Source organism: Lissotriton vulgaris, chromosome 4_1, assembly GCF_964263255.1.
Source record: "Lissotriton vulgaris chromosome 4_1, aLisVul1.2, whole genome shotgun sequence".
NCBI classification, from domain to species: Eukaryota; Metazoa; Chordata; class Amphibia; order Caudata; family Salamandridae; genus Lissotriton; species Lissotriton vulgaris.
The window spans coordinates 1,246,269,094-1,246,285,525 of NC_141691.1; positions in this window are offsets into that span (position 1 = coordinate 1,246,269,094).

Here is a 16,432-nt window from a genome sequence, read left to right on the forward strand (position 1 = left end):
AGAGAACAGTGTGAACAATGTTTCTGTTGCGGTCCTGATGCTATGTAAGGCTAGAGGGGACCTGTGTCCTGCCTAGAAGAGAAATCACTTTGATTCCTCTAGCCCACTGAGCACAGCAGATCGAGGGCTACATGTCTTAGAACCGAATTTTATGATTAGGGCATCAGAAAGACAGGTCGCTGTTGCTTGGTCATGCTGGCCTCCCCTGAAGGGCCTAGTGTTCTCTAACAGTACATCTTTGCACCTATATCCATTCACCCTGTGCAAGTGTTGTATTTCTCAATTTGCACACTGTATTTCGCTGTTATTGTGACCCTGGCTTGAAGCCTCAAATGAGCTGCAGGAGATGGAGATATGTAATTAACATGTAATTTAATAACTAATAGCTACGTGTGCAATGATTCACCTGCAAATAGAAATGAAATGACACGCAGTTTAAATGTGAAGGAAGACAGTAAGCCAACATAGCTATTAGCACTGGCCTCAGAAAGAATTAAATGCAAGCCTTTATTTAATTAGAAACAGACTGGAAATGCTAAAATATGCACAACAGATTAAAAAGCTTGACCTTACTTTAACATGTTTAGAAATATTTGCCAAATCTGCAGTATGTTCTTATTAAACACATTTTGAAGCCTTTGCGAAGGAAACATTTTATTGCGATAACAAGACTTGCTATTTCTCATGCCCCACACTGTACTGCTCTGAATAGAAGAGTTATTCATATTAAAAGATTATTACTAAACAATATATTGCAAGCGAATGTTTCTTTTTTTATAGTTAATTGTCAATACAAATAAAAAAATATATGATAGAAGGTTAGAATGTGAACTTTGTCTATGGGAAGGAGTTTTATGAATCAAAACTCTGATGTGTAGAGTATCTGTAACAACCTTCATGATAAAACTTTGCAAGCTTCATGTTGTTTCGTGGGGAAGAAAGAGCTGAGCTCGCCCTCAGACGAGTGCTGCTGACTGATTGGATATCAGGAGAGGTCTGCTACACACTTTGCAACATTCTTTTTGCCTATTTATATTAGTGAGCGTTCCTAGTGTAGAGGCAATGCATTCTTAGCTATTCCCAGACACTCAGGGGCATATTATCAAGGGGGTTATCTCCGCTTTTTTGGCTTTAAAAGCCAAGAAGGCAGAAATAAAATTATCTCCCTATTACCTAGCTGTCGCTAACACCAGTTAGCGACAGCTAGTAGGAGATAGCGACCATCTTGGGCCCCACTTTGCATGTCAGTGATATTTATCACTAATGACATGCAAAGTGGGCGTGCCAAGATGTTAGCGACTGGAAACAGTCGCTAACATCGCTATCTCCTATTACCAAATTTTGGAGATATTCGCGCTAAGCGCGAATATCTCCAAAAGCTAACACCTGCCCTGAGCAGTTCTTAGCCATGTTATCCAATGGGAGGTGGATAACATGGCTAAGAGCATTAACTCGGTAATGCATGAAGATCGCTGACTTTTCAGTGATATTCATGCATTGCGGCCGATTTTTATCGCATTTGCGATAAACCTTAGTAATACCATGGTTTATCTGCAATAAAAATCGCCACAGCTCAGCTGTAAATTTTGTCTTTAACCAAGCAATAGTGATAATTATCACTGTTGCTTGGTAATATGCCCCCAATTCCTTTGTTCTAGGTTGATGGCTGTGGCTAACCATGCTGCTTACATGAATAGAAGCAGCAACATTTTGCTCCACACCGGCCGCACAGCTGCATAGCGCCACTCTGGCAAACAGTTTGTTCCCATCACATTTCAACCAATGTTTGTCAACGTAAACCATTCTCTGCAAATCCTTCTAAGTATTCAGCATTTCTTTCAATCAATCCACACAATGAATTATATGCCATTTTCAAGCTTCTAGTTTAAAGGCTGTGCCCATCCGGACCTCTTGCTTAAACACGACAAGTGCAGGGGTTCGTCCAAAACAGTATTTATTGCGAAAAACCAATGCATTTCGGGCTTCAAGTGCCCTTCATCAGGGTATGCTGGAAACAACAATACAACAAATATTCATTACCATCTTAGCAATACTTAACATCTGATATCAACACACTGTGTCTATACACAATATAACATTTGTAGCCTTTCCCATACTTATTGCCTTCATAGAGCCATTTAAGAAAAACAGCACAAATGTTGCCCCTGTCTTAATGGAAAGCTGATCTATGTCCCTAATGGATTCCCAACAATCCCTCCCGTTTTGGAATACAAACTTTGACCCCTCTTTTGAATGTGATCTATACCTTTCATAATCCATGTTATTTATCTCCTGGTATGCTTACTCTATGCTTACACCGAATCCATTCTTCAAACCCACTCCATGTCAGCACTTCACCTTTCACCACTAGTTTCCCTACATTCCTCTACATTCTCCCCACTTGCAGTGCATTCCCTACTAATCACCCAGCCTCTTACATCCTCAATCACGTCCTCCCATTCACATTTACCCCGTCTTTCACCATTCACAGGCAACCCACTTCCATGCTCGCAAACTGCTTCCACACATAAACTCATCTTTTTCACAAAACAACACGCTCGCCTTGCTTTCACACCCACGCTCATCTTTTTAACAAAATGAAACATTCAGCTCACTTCCACACGCACGCTAAACTGTTTAAAAACAAAACGCTCCAGTAACAGTCATCTCCCTACTCGAGTCAAATGAATCCACATACCTGCTTCAAACGTTCACACAAATCCGTCAACCATCTTCGCATAAATGAGTTTTTGTACTTACTAAGATGCCACCCCTATTTAAACCCATCCCTCCCCAGTCCACACCTCCTAATTAGGGTCCTAATTGCTTTTTTTCCGCCATCAAGACACTCAAAAGCTTGCCTACAGGTTAATTCAAACTGCATTACCCATAATGCAGTTTGCTCAAACGTTAAAACATGAGTTTGGCTAATGTAAATCCATCTAGAAAAACGTTGTAGTCCAGAACGGGAGGGATTGTTGGGACTCCATTAGGGACATAGATCAACTTTCCATGAAGACAGGGGCAACATTTGTGCTGTTTTTCTTAAATGGCTCTATGAAGGCAATAAGTATGGGAAAGGCTACACATGTTATATTGTGTATAGATACAGTGTGCTGATATCAGATGTTAAGTATTGCTAAGATGGTAATGAATATTTGTTGAATTGTTGTTTCCAGAGTACCCTGATGAAGGGCACATGATGCCCGAAATGCCTTGGTTTTTCGCATTAAACGCTATTTTGGACGAACCCCTGCACTTGTCGTGTTTAAGTAAGAGGCCCGGATGGGCACAGCATTTACACTAAAAACTTGAAAATGGCATAATATCCTGCGTGTGGATTGAAAGAAATGCTGAATATTTAGAAGGATTTGCAGAGAATGATTTACGTTGACAAACATTGGTTGAAATGTGAAGGGAACAAACTGTTTGCCAGAGTGGGGCTATGCAGCTGTGCGGCCGGTTTGGAGCAAAATGTTGCTCCTTCTATTCATGTTGTCAATAATATGGGTGCCATTTGGGTATGGCACTGCACCGACGAGCATGCAAATCATGAGCATTATGGTTAAGAATGCAATTTCAAAAAATGAACCAGAAGAAAAAGGTGTCCACCCCACAACCCCTATGTGAACATTAACCGTGCTGCTGTTCACATTGTTAAAAAACTATTGAAGCTTGATTTTGAAATACAGCTTGCTACTGCAGCTGTATTCTTATTTCACTAATAGGTGGGATTCTATTAAGTTTCATAAACTACTCTTTAAGGGAAGTTCTGCTGCTTTGATTGAATTTTGAGCTTTATGCTCTCTTTATCTTACTCTTTTCCGTTGAACTTTAAACTCTTCATGAGTTTTGCTAACTCCAATTCTAGTACTGTTCATTAGAATAGGGAGTTCTTCCTTTATGAAACATGCTTGATGCATTATTTGATCATTCAGTCTAGCCATACTTTTATGAAATTTCTGTAAGATTACTTGAAATAAAAAATCTAAAAGCCGCAGCAAAAAACACTGGGCTACCAGCAACATCTCAGCCAAAAATATCTAATATATTCAGCCTGCTATTAAAGGAAACTCCAAGCGTCGCATTATCAAAGGAAAAAGCACAGTATGATCTGCAAATCAGAGAACTGAATGAAAACGACAAGGATGAACAAAGCATGGTTTCAGCTGAAACTAACTTGGAGGGTAATCACACTATAGGTGAAGGAACTTTAAAAGCTACCCCCAATAGTTGGGGCAGTGAGACAAAGGCAACCTCAGAGGTCGACGCAATGGCTCCTAATCTGGAAGAACAAACTGCTCAAAAAGAGATGAATCAACCAGCCGAGCATATATATCGTTCTCCCAACACACAAATATGCCCAGTTGGAAACGAACAGCAATCAATTAGTCACTCTCCTTCAGACGAAGACTCTGAATCAGAAATATACGAAACAGGGATGTCTATCTCAAGTGACTCAAGTGATTTAAGCGACTCATGTGAATCAAGCTCCGGTGGCAAAATTGACTCTGTGCCTTTGGAGATCTCTGGATCCAACGATTCAAGACCACCCAACGAAACTAACATGAGGAAGAAAAAGAACGGGGGTAAAAAAAGGATAAAACATAAAAAAGGAAAAGATATGTTGAACGAAGAGACCACTGACCCCGGTGACAACACGGACTACGCCAAAAGTAGACCAAACGCTATCCGAAAAAGCCCAATGATTAACTCACCAGGAGAAGTGTCACGACAAAAAACAACTGAGGCCTCACTGAGCGATGTGCTAAGCTCAATAAAAAATGTTCATGCAGATGTGAAGAAAGATAGCGAAAGAAATCGTATGGCTATTGGAAAACTACAAGGCGCAGTGAAAAAGGTGGGAAATATTTGCTCTGAGATGTCGGATAGAATGGTTATGATGGAAACTCGCACCGAGAATCTTGAAACAGATATTGTGAAGCTCCAAAAATTAGAAAAAGAACAAGATGGAATAATAAAGGATCTCATGGCCAAAGTGGAAGATCATGAAAATAGATCTAGAAGGAACAATCTGAGATTCCTTGGAATTCCGGAAAACTTTGAGGGAAACGACGCAAGAGGGGCAATGATTAACATTCTCAAAACTTCATTTCCAGAGCTGGAGGCCTGGGATATGGAAAGGGAGATACAGCGGGCCCATCGGTTCCCCTTAAGGCCATTAAAACACCTTAATAAGCAACATCAATCTCCCAGGGCCATGTTGGTCTACTTTGGTGATTTCCTTCTTCGTGAACAATATATGACCTTGCCAGACCTACCACCCAAAGAGAACATAAGGGATTCAAGTTTTTTGCTAGACCGGACTTCGCTCACTCTACTGTTGAGCGAAGATGGAAAATGCACCAGCTTTTCGGTCCCTTTGAAAAAATTGGAGCCAAAGTATTTCTGCAAAACCCAGCACGCCTGAAAATCATATTTAAGGGTTCAACAAGAAGTTTTAATAGCGAAGTACAGGCTAAGGACTATCTGCAAGAAATCTCAGGGAACGGGTCTCGTAATTCGGAGAATTAAGGCAAAATCCTTATAGACATACAGAAGGAATAGATAAGCTGAATTAACTATTCCAATATGTACTAATCAGGAACCCTAGCCTGCCTAAACACTATGAACAAATAGAATGGATATCCAGGCTAAATAATATATATAGCTTATAAACAAAGTGTGAAACGCTATCATATTATTTAAATATTGGTTCAATGGGGATTAGATAAGTTTATAATACATGTTATTAAATTAGCCCAGGCCGCAGGGTCCGCTTTCACGGATGTCACGCCCCTGGTCCAGTCAGGGTCAGGTAACCTTCAAAGGTGGCGGTGGGTGGAGGGAGGGGAAGAGGGGGTGGAGGGAAGCAGGGCAGGTCGGAGGGACCTTTGGGTGGGGAGAGGGTTTGGGGGGAAGGTCAGACAAGAATGTTAAAAATCACAGAAAATTAGATAAATGTAAAAATGTAACTAATACCTTACTCATCAGAGAATATCTCTCTAGAAAGCGTAGCACTAACAAATGGGAGCACTGAAGATTATGTCACTTAATATTTGCGGCCTAAATGATATTAAGAAGAGACAAGCAGTGGCAGTGGGACTACAAACTTTAGGCCCCAACATAGTATGTATGCAGGAGACGCATATCGAAGGCTCTCAGCTACACCTTTTAAAATCTTTGGGGTACAAATTAATTTGCGCCACCACCCAGGGAGCCCGTGTTAGGGGGGTGGCAGTCTTAGCCAGAGGCGGAGGTCTTGGCTTCAACCAATGCAAATCACATAAATTCAGAAGGTGGGCAATTACGGAATGCCAGCCTGAACAATCACAGCTAATTACCATCTGCTCAATTTATGGGAGCAATAGTGATGATCCCACCATGATAAATGAGGTATCTAATGAACTCCCACATTGGCCATTACCAGTCTTTATCTGCGGGGATCTCAATATCAATTTACCCTCCAATTGGTCAATGAATGATAATTGGGTGTTTCATGGGAAGAAACCAAAAGTGTTTAAGGCCTTAAAACACCTATGCCATATACACGGACTTTTGGATGGGCGGCAGATCTCTAATTCTAAGGACCCGGGCTACACCTTTTTCTCAAACCCACACCGGGTTCATGCAAGACTTGATTATTTTCTTATATCGCAGACTTTTAGCTCTATCACACATATAGAAAAATTGCCTCGTGTACTCTCTGACCATAATCCTTTAGTCTGTACCCTAGAATTAACACAAAGGGGCCAAAAGCTAAGAAATTGGACCTTCGAAAAATCCCTGCTTTTTGAAGAAGATTATTGCAATCACATGCGAGCATGGATTCCCAATTTTTGGGAATATAATGTAGGGAGTACCTCCATAGAGATAGTATGGGACGCCTTAAAAGCAGAAATCCGAGGGGAAACTACACAATATTCAATAAGGATTAATAAACTGGCCAGAGACCAATATAAATCGTTATCGGAAAAATTACAGAGATCGGAAGAAGAACTTATTAGGGCAACTTATGACTCTTTAACGGTAAGGCTGCTATTATGAACACATTTATCACCAAAGCGGTCAAAAAAGCCTTTGCCCATAGTGAGGAAATTTATGAGTTAAGTGAAACAGTTGGCCATCAACTAGCCGTACGCATGAGACAGCAAACATCTCAGAATCTCATACGGGCAATATCAGACCCAGTGGAAGGCTTGATTACAGAAAGTAATAAAATTAGAGAGGCATGCTCACATTTTTACAGCAAGCTATATTCAGAGGAAGGAGAGGCCGATACAGACAGTATGAGAGAATATTTGAATCAGGCACCACCTAATGGACTTGCTACAGAAGATCAAGACAAACTAGAAAAGATACCAGTACTGGAAGAAATTTTAGAGACAGTGAAGGCTTTGCCTAGAGGAAAGGCAACTGGCCTGGACTCTATCCTCTAGAATTTTATATTACTTTTTTAGATCAGATCTAAGAGATTTTCTTAGATTTATGTGTGTACATATTTAACGGGGGACAACCACCAAGGTCATGGTCAAAAGCCAAAATTGTTATATTCTTGAAGAAAGATAAACCGCCTGATTAGATGGGCTCTTATCGCCCAATCACCTTGATCAATGTGGATTCTAAAATATATTCTAAGCTAATAGCGAATCGAATTCCACCATTAATCCACAAACTTGTGTCAAATACCCAGCACAGGTTTGTACCAGGAAGAGAAACTACAGATCACATTCATAGAGTGATCACCTTTTTTGACAGTACAGAGGTGACAGGAGACCCTATGGCGCTTATCCTATTAGACGCTGAAAAAGCCTTTGACCGGGTCTCCTGGTCATTTCTGTGGATGGCATCTGGCATCTGGGCCTTAAACAAGGTTTCATTCAGGCGGTACAAAAATTATACATTGACCCTAAAGCTGTAGTGATGGTAAATGGCAATCCCTCTAAAGAATTATTAATATCAAGGGGAACACGACAGGGATGCCCATGCTCCCCATTGTTGTTTGCCATCTACATTGATCCCTTTATTCACAGTCTGGAATCTAATGCGAGTATTATCCCTATACTGACACAAGGCTATATGACAAAAACGCTTGCCTATGCCAACGACATCGCCATAGTAACATCAGATCCGGCACTAGCCTTACCTATAATTGAAACTGAGGCTAAAAACTTTGGTAAAATCGCCGGCTATGCTCTTAACTAGAGTAAAACCCAAGTAGTTCTAAACGATACATGTACAATGGTAGATCCCCGAGTGACTACAAATGCGACCTACTTAGGGGTATGTATCACTTCCAAACTCGATAAGGTTGTTGAATTAAACCTCATCCCCATGCTAGGTAAAATGCAGAAAGATCTTCACTGTCTTAACAATCTACATTTATCCTTGATTGGTCGCGTAAATGCACTAACAATGGTTTACTTCCCTAAACTGCTCTATATGTTTAGAGCAATCAATCTGGAAATTTCCGATTATTGGTTTAAACTGATGGAGCGTACTTTCTCTAGCTTTATCTGGTCCTATTCACAACCTCGAAGAGCCTACAAGTTTTTGACTCTTCCTAAAGAAAAAGGAGGCCTAGCCCTCCCTAACCTTAAGCTATATTATTGGACGTGCATGCTTTCTTACAACCATGAACTTTTTTTTCTATTAGAAGACAATGAGATAGCTTCAGGGGAAGACCAACCATCAATTCATCAGCTGGTATTAAGCAATAAGAGTAAAGGCTATCTGTGGCGATTTCTCTATGATAGCTACCACAAATAAATCTGCCTAAAGACCCTACTGGGGGGGTTTAAAGCGTGGAAAGCTGTAAGGAAACTACTGGGTATAGGACGACTCTCGCTTTACTCCCCTCTAAGCAACAATCCGGTCCTCCCTGAAATCTTTAGCGGAGCCTGTATTGATAGATGGACTACAGCAGGAATTACACATTTTGGATGTCTTTTTTCAAATGGAGGGTTATACTCATTTGAAACTTTGAGGGAAATATATCACTTGGAGTGGAGGGATTTCTTTAAATACCTACAAATCAGAGACTTTCTAACACGAAGGAGTAGGGAAAATAACTCAAATAACTCTCATAACTCAAATAACTCAAATAACTCATTTGAAAAAACCCCGATAGCAGAAGCCCTAATAAAAAACAAAAAATTCACAGTTGGCGAGATATACTCTCACCTCTTATCCACCCATCCAAACAATCTTGAGAAAATAGCACAGAAGTGGCAGGGAAAATTACCAATCAGTATGGAAGAATTTAACTATGCTTATGATTTATCCCAAACTGTTCTTATTTTAACTAAATTGCAAACACAGTTTTATGAAACCTGCTTCTTTATGTATTATACCCCTGATAGAATTGCTAAATGGGGGGGTGGGAGGGGTATAGGTTGTTTTAGGTGTACATTATCTAAGGCAGACAGCATACATATATTTTCCTCCTGTGTCAACTTATCATCCCTAAAACTGAGTATTGAATGGTTTCTAACTGATGTGCTAAAAACCAGAATATCCCTATCTAATGACATGATTCTGCTCGGAATTGCTAACCTTGCAGAACCATCCCCTGGAAATGATCTAATATTTATCGCCATGGCCGTCTTAAGAATCTGTATTGCCTCCGCCTGGTTAGATCCCAATCCACCATCTTTTCAACAGTGGTTCTCGAGATTGTTGGCTATATATAACTTGGAAATGGCCATATATAAAAGAAAAGGCAGAAAGTGGAGGGCCAGGGGATTGAAAATCTGGAATCCCTTAATTGAGTGGTCGCAATCCCAAGGTAATTCTCTATAACAAAAGGCCATAACTAGTTTGATGTAAAACTGCTAACATCTAATCTGCTATGGTTGTTAATTGTATGAAATCTATAAACACTTAGTGACTGGTGTATCTCCCAAAATAGAATGAAATGTTTTTGTTGGATGAATAACCTATTTATCCATCAATGTATGATTTGTAAACAAATCTAATATTGTTTTTCTACTTCTCTGTGTTTATATGTGGTAAATATTTTCTTTGCTGAAACTGTCTGACTAGGGGAGGGGAGGGAGGGTGGTTTTTTTTGTAATTGGAAAAACTTAATAAAGACATTTAAAAAACAAGATTACTTGAAATAATGTTACCAATTTCTAAAAAGAATATATTCAAAGCCAACATGGAACATGGTTTTACTATGTAAGTGATGGTGAGAAAAAGGTTGAATCATATTATTTAAATTTTGCCGAACTCTGCACTATCAGTTTACTGGTAGCAGAGTTATGGTTACACCTTGAGAAAGGAACTGCAAAAATAAAAATAAATACCCAAATTAGAGTAAAAGTCCAATTCCTGGAGTCCAGTACTTGGAACTTGAAGAGCTGACAAGGTGTGATTTTCAAAGACCAATGTTGTTTTGGAGGTGTAGTAATAGGGTGATACATTGTGTATTGCTATTTGTGATTATTGTGGTATTTTTGAGATTAGAATGAGTGATTTGATTAATATATGTATATGGGTACGGTTTATTTGTGAAGAAGTTGAAGTTTCACACTCAGCATAGCCTAAGATCCCGAGATATCGACCTGAGAATTGAAAACACTTTAAATATCCATCCCCTAATTGTATTTCTTGTTTTGAGGTTGTGGTGTAGATCGTGGGGTACAGTCAGCTACACAGTTGAGATAGGAATATTAATCAACTGATGTGATTGTACTAATATTGATCAATATCAGCAGAACCTGATTGCACAAAGGGTGGAGTTGCTTTGATTAGGGTGATTTCACACTGGTCGAGATTTTACTTTTGAATGTATAAAATCATTTTGTGCAAAAAAAGAGAGAAACTGTAAAAATTATTGTAGAATTAATATTATTTTCTTTAGCAGAGCAAACAAGAATTGATATATATTTATTATTGTTGTTTTAAAAGATTTAGTTAAATTGTGCAAGTACGAGAAAAGTAGTAAAGGAGGGTGAGGTGCTGCAAGGTGTTTTGGGGTGGGATTGGTTGGTTAGGGTATTGTTGAGTTAGGATTGGTTGATGACATCAGGGTGTCATGCTGTGATAGGTCAGTTGTTGTGTGAATACCATATTGAATTTGGTTAACAGAATCTTCTGAAAAAACAACTGTGAAAGGATTGGAGAAAAAGATTTGATGTTTACGGAACAAAATCAAAACATTAAACTTCCATTATTTTACTGTTCAAATTTGTGAAAATCATGAAATGTTTCCAAGAATTTTAGAGTTTTGTGAAGGGTAATTACAATTCCAAAATGGTAAGGTGAAGTGGCGCCTCCTGAGGGTACGCCTGCACATTACATGACAATTGAACATATATGTTTATGACTTAATAAGTGGTGCAAGATTACTAAGAAAGAAGGTCCATTGAAATTCCCAAAATACGGAACCTTTGAGGTTAGAATTATTAACAAATAGGAGGAGAAATTGTACGAAACTTACCTTACCTTAGACTCACACAATACAAATCCCTGAATATGTAGGAGAAGGTAGCACACGAGAAAGAAAGGGAAAAATATCAGAGTAAGACAAAAAGAGCAATGCATAATTATACAGATGTGATGGAATAAAGAAGAGCAGAGATCGAGGGAAGCCATAGTTGAAGGAACTAGATTGTATCCAGCTGTTTCTACAGAAATACCAAAGACAGTGAAAAAGAAGAAGAAACAGGGAAAAGAGAAAGAGGAGAAAGAAATTGAGACAGATAGTGATACTGGGGATTATATTTCAGAGGAAGGTTTAGCTGCACCTCCTCTGCCATGTACAACTCCAACTACAAGTACTGGAGACAATGACACTGCGAGTAGTATTGTAGCTTCTGCCCCTGCTGAAACTAACATAATAGAAGTTGAAAAACCCCATCAGATACTTCAAATTACCCCACCACGTGTTGCTCAACCACTGACTGTTACCCCACGTGTTATATCCGTTACTATTGGTCCAGTACACTTCTCACAAATTGCAACTGTGCAGACTGTGCCTAGGCCAATTGCTACTGCCCCAATAAATGGTAACCTGACTGGAATCTCAACGAGCTATAGGGGGATTGTCTACTTCGGGATTTATACTGGCTTCCCAAAATTCCGAAATTATCCATGGAGACCACCTTAGACAGTTCAGGCTTTAAGAGATAGGGAAAGAATTGTTTTTACAACATTGATAGCACAAAAGGAAACACATCTGTTTTTAAGGTGGAATTTTTCCACAATGGATTGAGAATGCAGCAGGGATCAAAAATATAGAGAGCAAAGAGTAACAGGTTAACCCAGAACTTTCAAAAGCAAGACCACTAAATATTACCAAGTTAGAAGGTGAACTACAAGAAATCAGTAGGGGATGTTTATATTTTGAACGTTTGAATCTGTATCAAGAGAAAGAATGAGTTTGCCTGTGCAAATAAATTACAAGGTGGATAGCAAGTACTCGTGATAAATTGACAGAGTTGGCCTGAAAGTATGAGGTTGATCTTTCCAAAAGATTTGCTTTACAGAAAAGTAACAGAATTCAATTAGATGATGAAGCAATTGAACTTGTGTTCTTCAGGAATGTGATTGCATATCACACAATAAATAAAATGTATACACAAATGGAGTGATTTTGAAAAATTGAAAAACAAATGATCAAGAAATCATGAGAAAAAGTGACAACCAGCATTAGTAGGAAAAAAAATTGAACGGGATAAGGTAGGAGCTTAAGCCTATCCACTGAGAAAATCAGTGGGAGGAGTGTATATTCACATGCCTTGGAGTAGCAGTGAACTTGCAGCATTTATTAACAATTTCCCGAAATTGAGAGCCTGTGCAGTACATACACAAGTTGTCCATTTTGTGAAGATCTCAAAGGTGTGGATTGATTTGAATACATTCTTTAATATTGCAGTGCCTTCTACCATCCGCCTTTTTAAAAATGCTGCGTACCCAGCTGATCACCTAGCATGGGCGGGTAAACAGCCACGGGTCAAGTGGGAAATCATGACACTCCCTTAAGAACAAGGAGGTTTTGAGCCCCTGGATCTATATTTATATTATCTATGTGCCCAGCCTCAGTATGATCATTACTGGTATTACCCACAATATATTTACCACACCTGGCGATTGAGGAAGGGGCGACACACCCAACGCCACTTCAGTATATGCTGATGCACGATTGCAAAGTAACAAATCGTATGGAAATAAACTCTGTGTCATGCACTATAGCTGCATGGATCAAACTGGGAGAAATAGCAGGTAAACTCCTGCTCTATGCCCCAGCTTTTTCTCTGGGTCACCACCTGCAGGTCACAGTGACGTGCTCTTCTCAGGTCACTCCCCACGCTGCATGGCTCCTCCTGAGACTCTGCCCCACTTTACCACCGCTGCCGAGGGTTCGCCGTGGTGTGCCCCGGGTGACTGCTTCCTCGCTGTACCACTAGCCTTTGTTTTTCCCACTGCACATTATTTCTTTATTTTGTGCATTGTTCTTATTAAGGCTGTTTACTGTGTCTTAGGCGTTCCTTTGCACCCTGCCCTCTGTGCCCCCCTGCCCCCGCTTCCCGCTGCTGCCCCCCTGCGGCTTGCCCCCTTTTGCCTTCTGCTGTCCCATGCCTCGCCCATTGGCCACCCGCTCCCGCCTCCCAGCTGCTCCTCCATCCCACTTCGCCTCTTACGGAGGCTGCGCAGCAGCTGCGCTCAGCCGGCGTGCTGCTGGCGTGCCAAAGGCAAGCCCGTCTGCGCCCGTCCACACCTGGACCACGCCCAGCGCCAGAATCCCTGCACCCCGCGCCCCCGCTACGCCAGACAGCACTACAACTCCAGCGCCCGCACGCACTCAGCACCGGACTAGACCACACCTGCTACCGGGCTACCCCAAAGCGCACCCAAGGGCCCTTCGCCTGCCAGAACTGCAGATTCACCAGCATCAAGCCCACCAAACCACCAATCAGAAAACCCAACCACCTCTGCAGCATCCTCCTCAAAACTCGCTCCGCTCGCAAACATGCCATCGAACTCTGGGACCTCCTAGACTCTACTGCCCCCGACGTCGCCTTCCTGATGGAGACCTGGCTGAACACCACCTCAGCACCAGACATCGCCATAGCCATCATACAGGGCTACAAGATCTCCTGCAGAGACCGTACCAACGGAGTGGGAGGGGGAATAGCCATCCTCCACAAGGAAACCCTCAGAGTCTCGACCAGCACCGACGGCACCCTCACCACCGCCGAGCACATGCACTTCCAGATCCACACCAACCCCAACACCACCCTTAGAGGAACACTCGTCTACAGACCACCCGGACCACGAACACAGTTCATCGACACCATCGCCGACCTCGTCAGCACCCACGCCCCCGCCTCCACGAACTAGATCCTCCTTTGGGACCTGAACTTCCACCTCAAGAACAACAACAACGCCAACTCCACCACCCTGATTGACAACCTCGGACTCAAACAGCTCGTGACGACACCCACCCACGCCGCTGGACACACGCTGGACCCCATCTTCACTGCAAGCCCTCACGTCTCCTTCAACCAAACCGCTGAACCCCACTGGACCGGCCACTGATGCGCCCACTTCAAATTCAGGAAACCCACCACACACCACTGCACCCAACAGCTGCCACGCCGCTGCTGGGGCAAGGTCACCAAGGACCAACTGACTACCACCCATGCCCTGAGACCACCCGCCAACCCCACCGACCCAGACACCGCCGCAACCAACCTCAAACAGTCGATTAATGACTGTGCAAACAACCTCGCCCCTCTCAAGACCCCCACAACCAACCACCAACAAGAAAGCAGCCTGGTTCACCGAAGACCTCCGGATCTCCAAGCGCACCAGTTGGAAGCTGGAGAAGAAATGGCTCCACAACCGAACACCAGACAGCCACACAGCCCACAAGAGCACCACCCGCAGACACCACCAACTCATCAGGACCGCCAAGAGGACCGCCTTCAAGGCCTGCCTAGACAACAACGCACACAACACCAAAGAACTCTTCAGCATTGTGAAAGAACTCTCCAACCCCAGCTCCAACACCAAGCACATTCCATCATCACAAGACCTGCGCGACTCCCTGGCCGCCTTCTTTCACTGCAAGATCACCGACATCCACGACAGCTTCAACTCCGACACCCCCGCACCCACCACCGAGTCCACCACCCCTGCAACCACCACCCGCACAAGTCGCCTGACCGCCTGGTCCAACGTCAGCGACGACGACACCATCAAAACCATGAACTCCGGAAAACAATCAACAGTTCCATTGAGACAGCAACCTTCCCGGAAAGCTGGAAGCACGCCAAGATCAACGCCCTTCTGAAGAAGCCCAAGGCGGACCGCAAGGACCTGATGAACTTCAGGAACATCTCCCTGCTCCCGTTCCCAGCAAAAGTGACAAAGAAGATTGTCAACAAACAGCTAACCCGCTACCTCGAAGACAACAACATTCTGGACCCTTCCTAATCTGGCTTTCGCAGCAACCACAGCACCGAAACCGCCCTCATCGCCGCCACTGATGGATTGACAAAGGAGAAACAGCCGTCCTCATCCTCCTGGACCTATCAGCAGCCTTTGACACAGTCTGCCACCGCACCCTATCAGCACTCCTCCATGATCCCGGAATTCAAGAGAAGGCCCTGGCCTGGACCACATCCTTTCTCTCCGGCAGAACCCAGAGCGTCCGCCTCCCACCCTTCCGCTCAAAAACCACCGAGATCATCTGCGACGTCCCACAGAGATCCTCCCTCAGCCCGACACTGTTCAATATCTATATGGCACCGCTCGCCCACGTCGCACGACAGCATAACCTCAACATCATCTCCTCTGCTGACGACACCCAGCTGATCATATCCCTCACCTAAGACCCGCACATCGCCAAAGCCAACCTCCACAGAGGAATGAAGGCCGTAGCCGACTGGATGAAGGACAGCAGACTGAAGCTGAATTCAGACAAGATGGAGGTCCTTATTCTCTGACCCACCCCATCAGCCTGGGGCAGCTCTTGGTGGCCCACATCGCTAGGCACAGCCCCGGAACCCACAGACCACGCACGTAACATGGGGATCATCCTCGACTCCACCCTCTCCATGACCAGGCAAGTCAACGCAGTCTCCGCTTCCTGCTTCAACACCCTCCGTATGCTCTGGAGGATCTTCAAATGGATCCCTCCCGACACAAGAAAGACCGTCACCCAGGCCCTCATCACCAGCAGACTCGACCACTTGAACGCCCTCTACTCAGGAACAACAACCAAGCTCCTGAGATGACTACAACGAATCCAGAACGCCTCAGCACAACTGATCCTCAACGTTCCCCGACGCAACCACATCACACCCCACCTGAGAGGTCTGCACTGGCTCCCCGTCAACAAGAGGATCACCTTCAAACTCCTCATCCACGCACACAAAGCACTACACAACACCAGACCTACATACCTCAACAACCGACT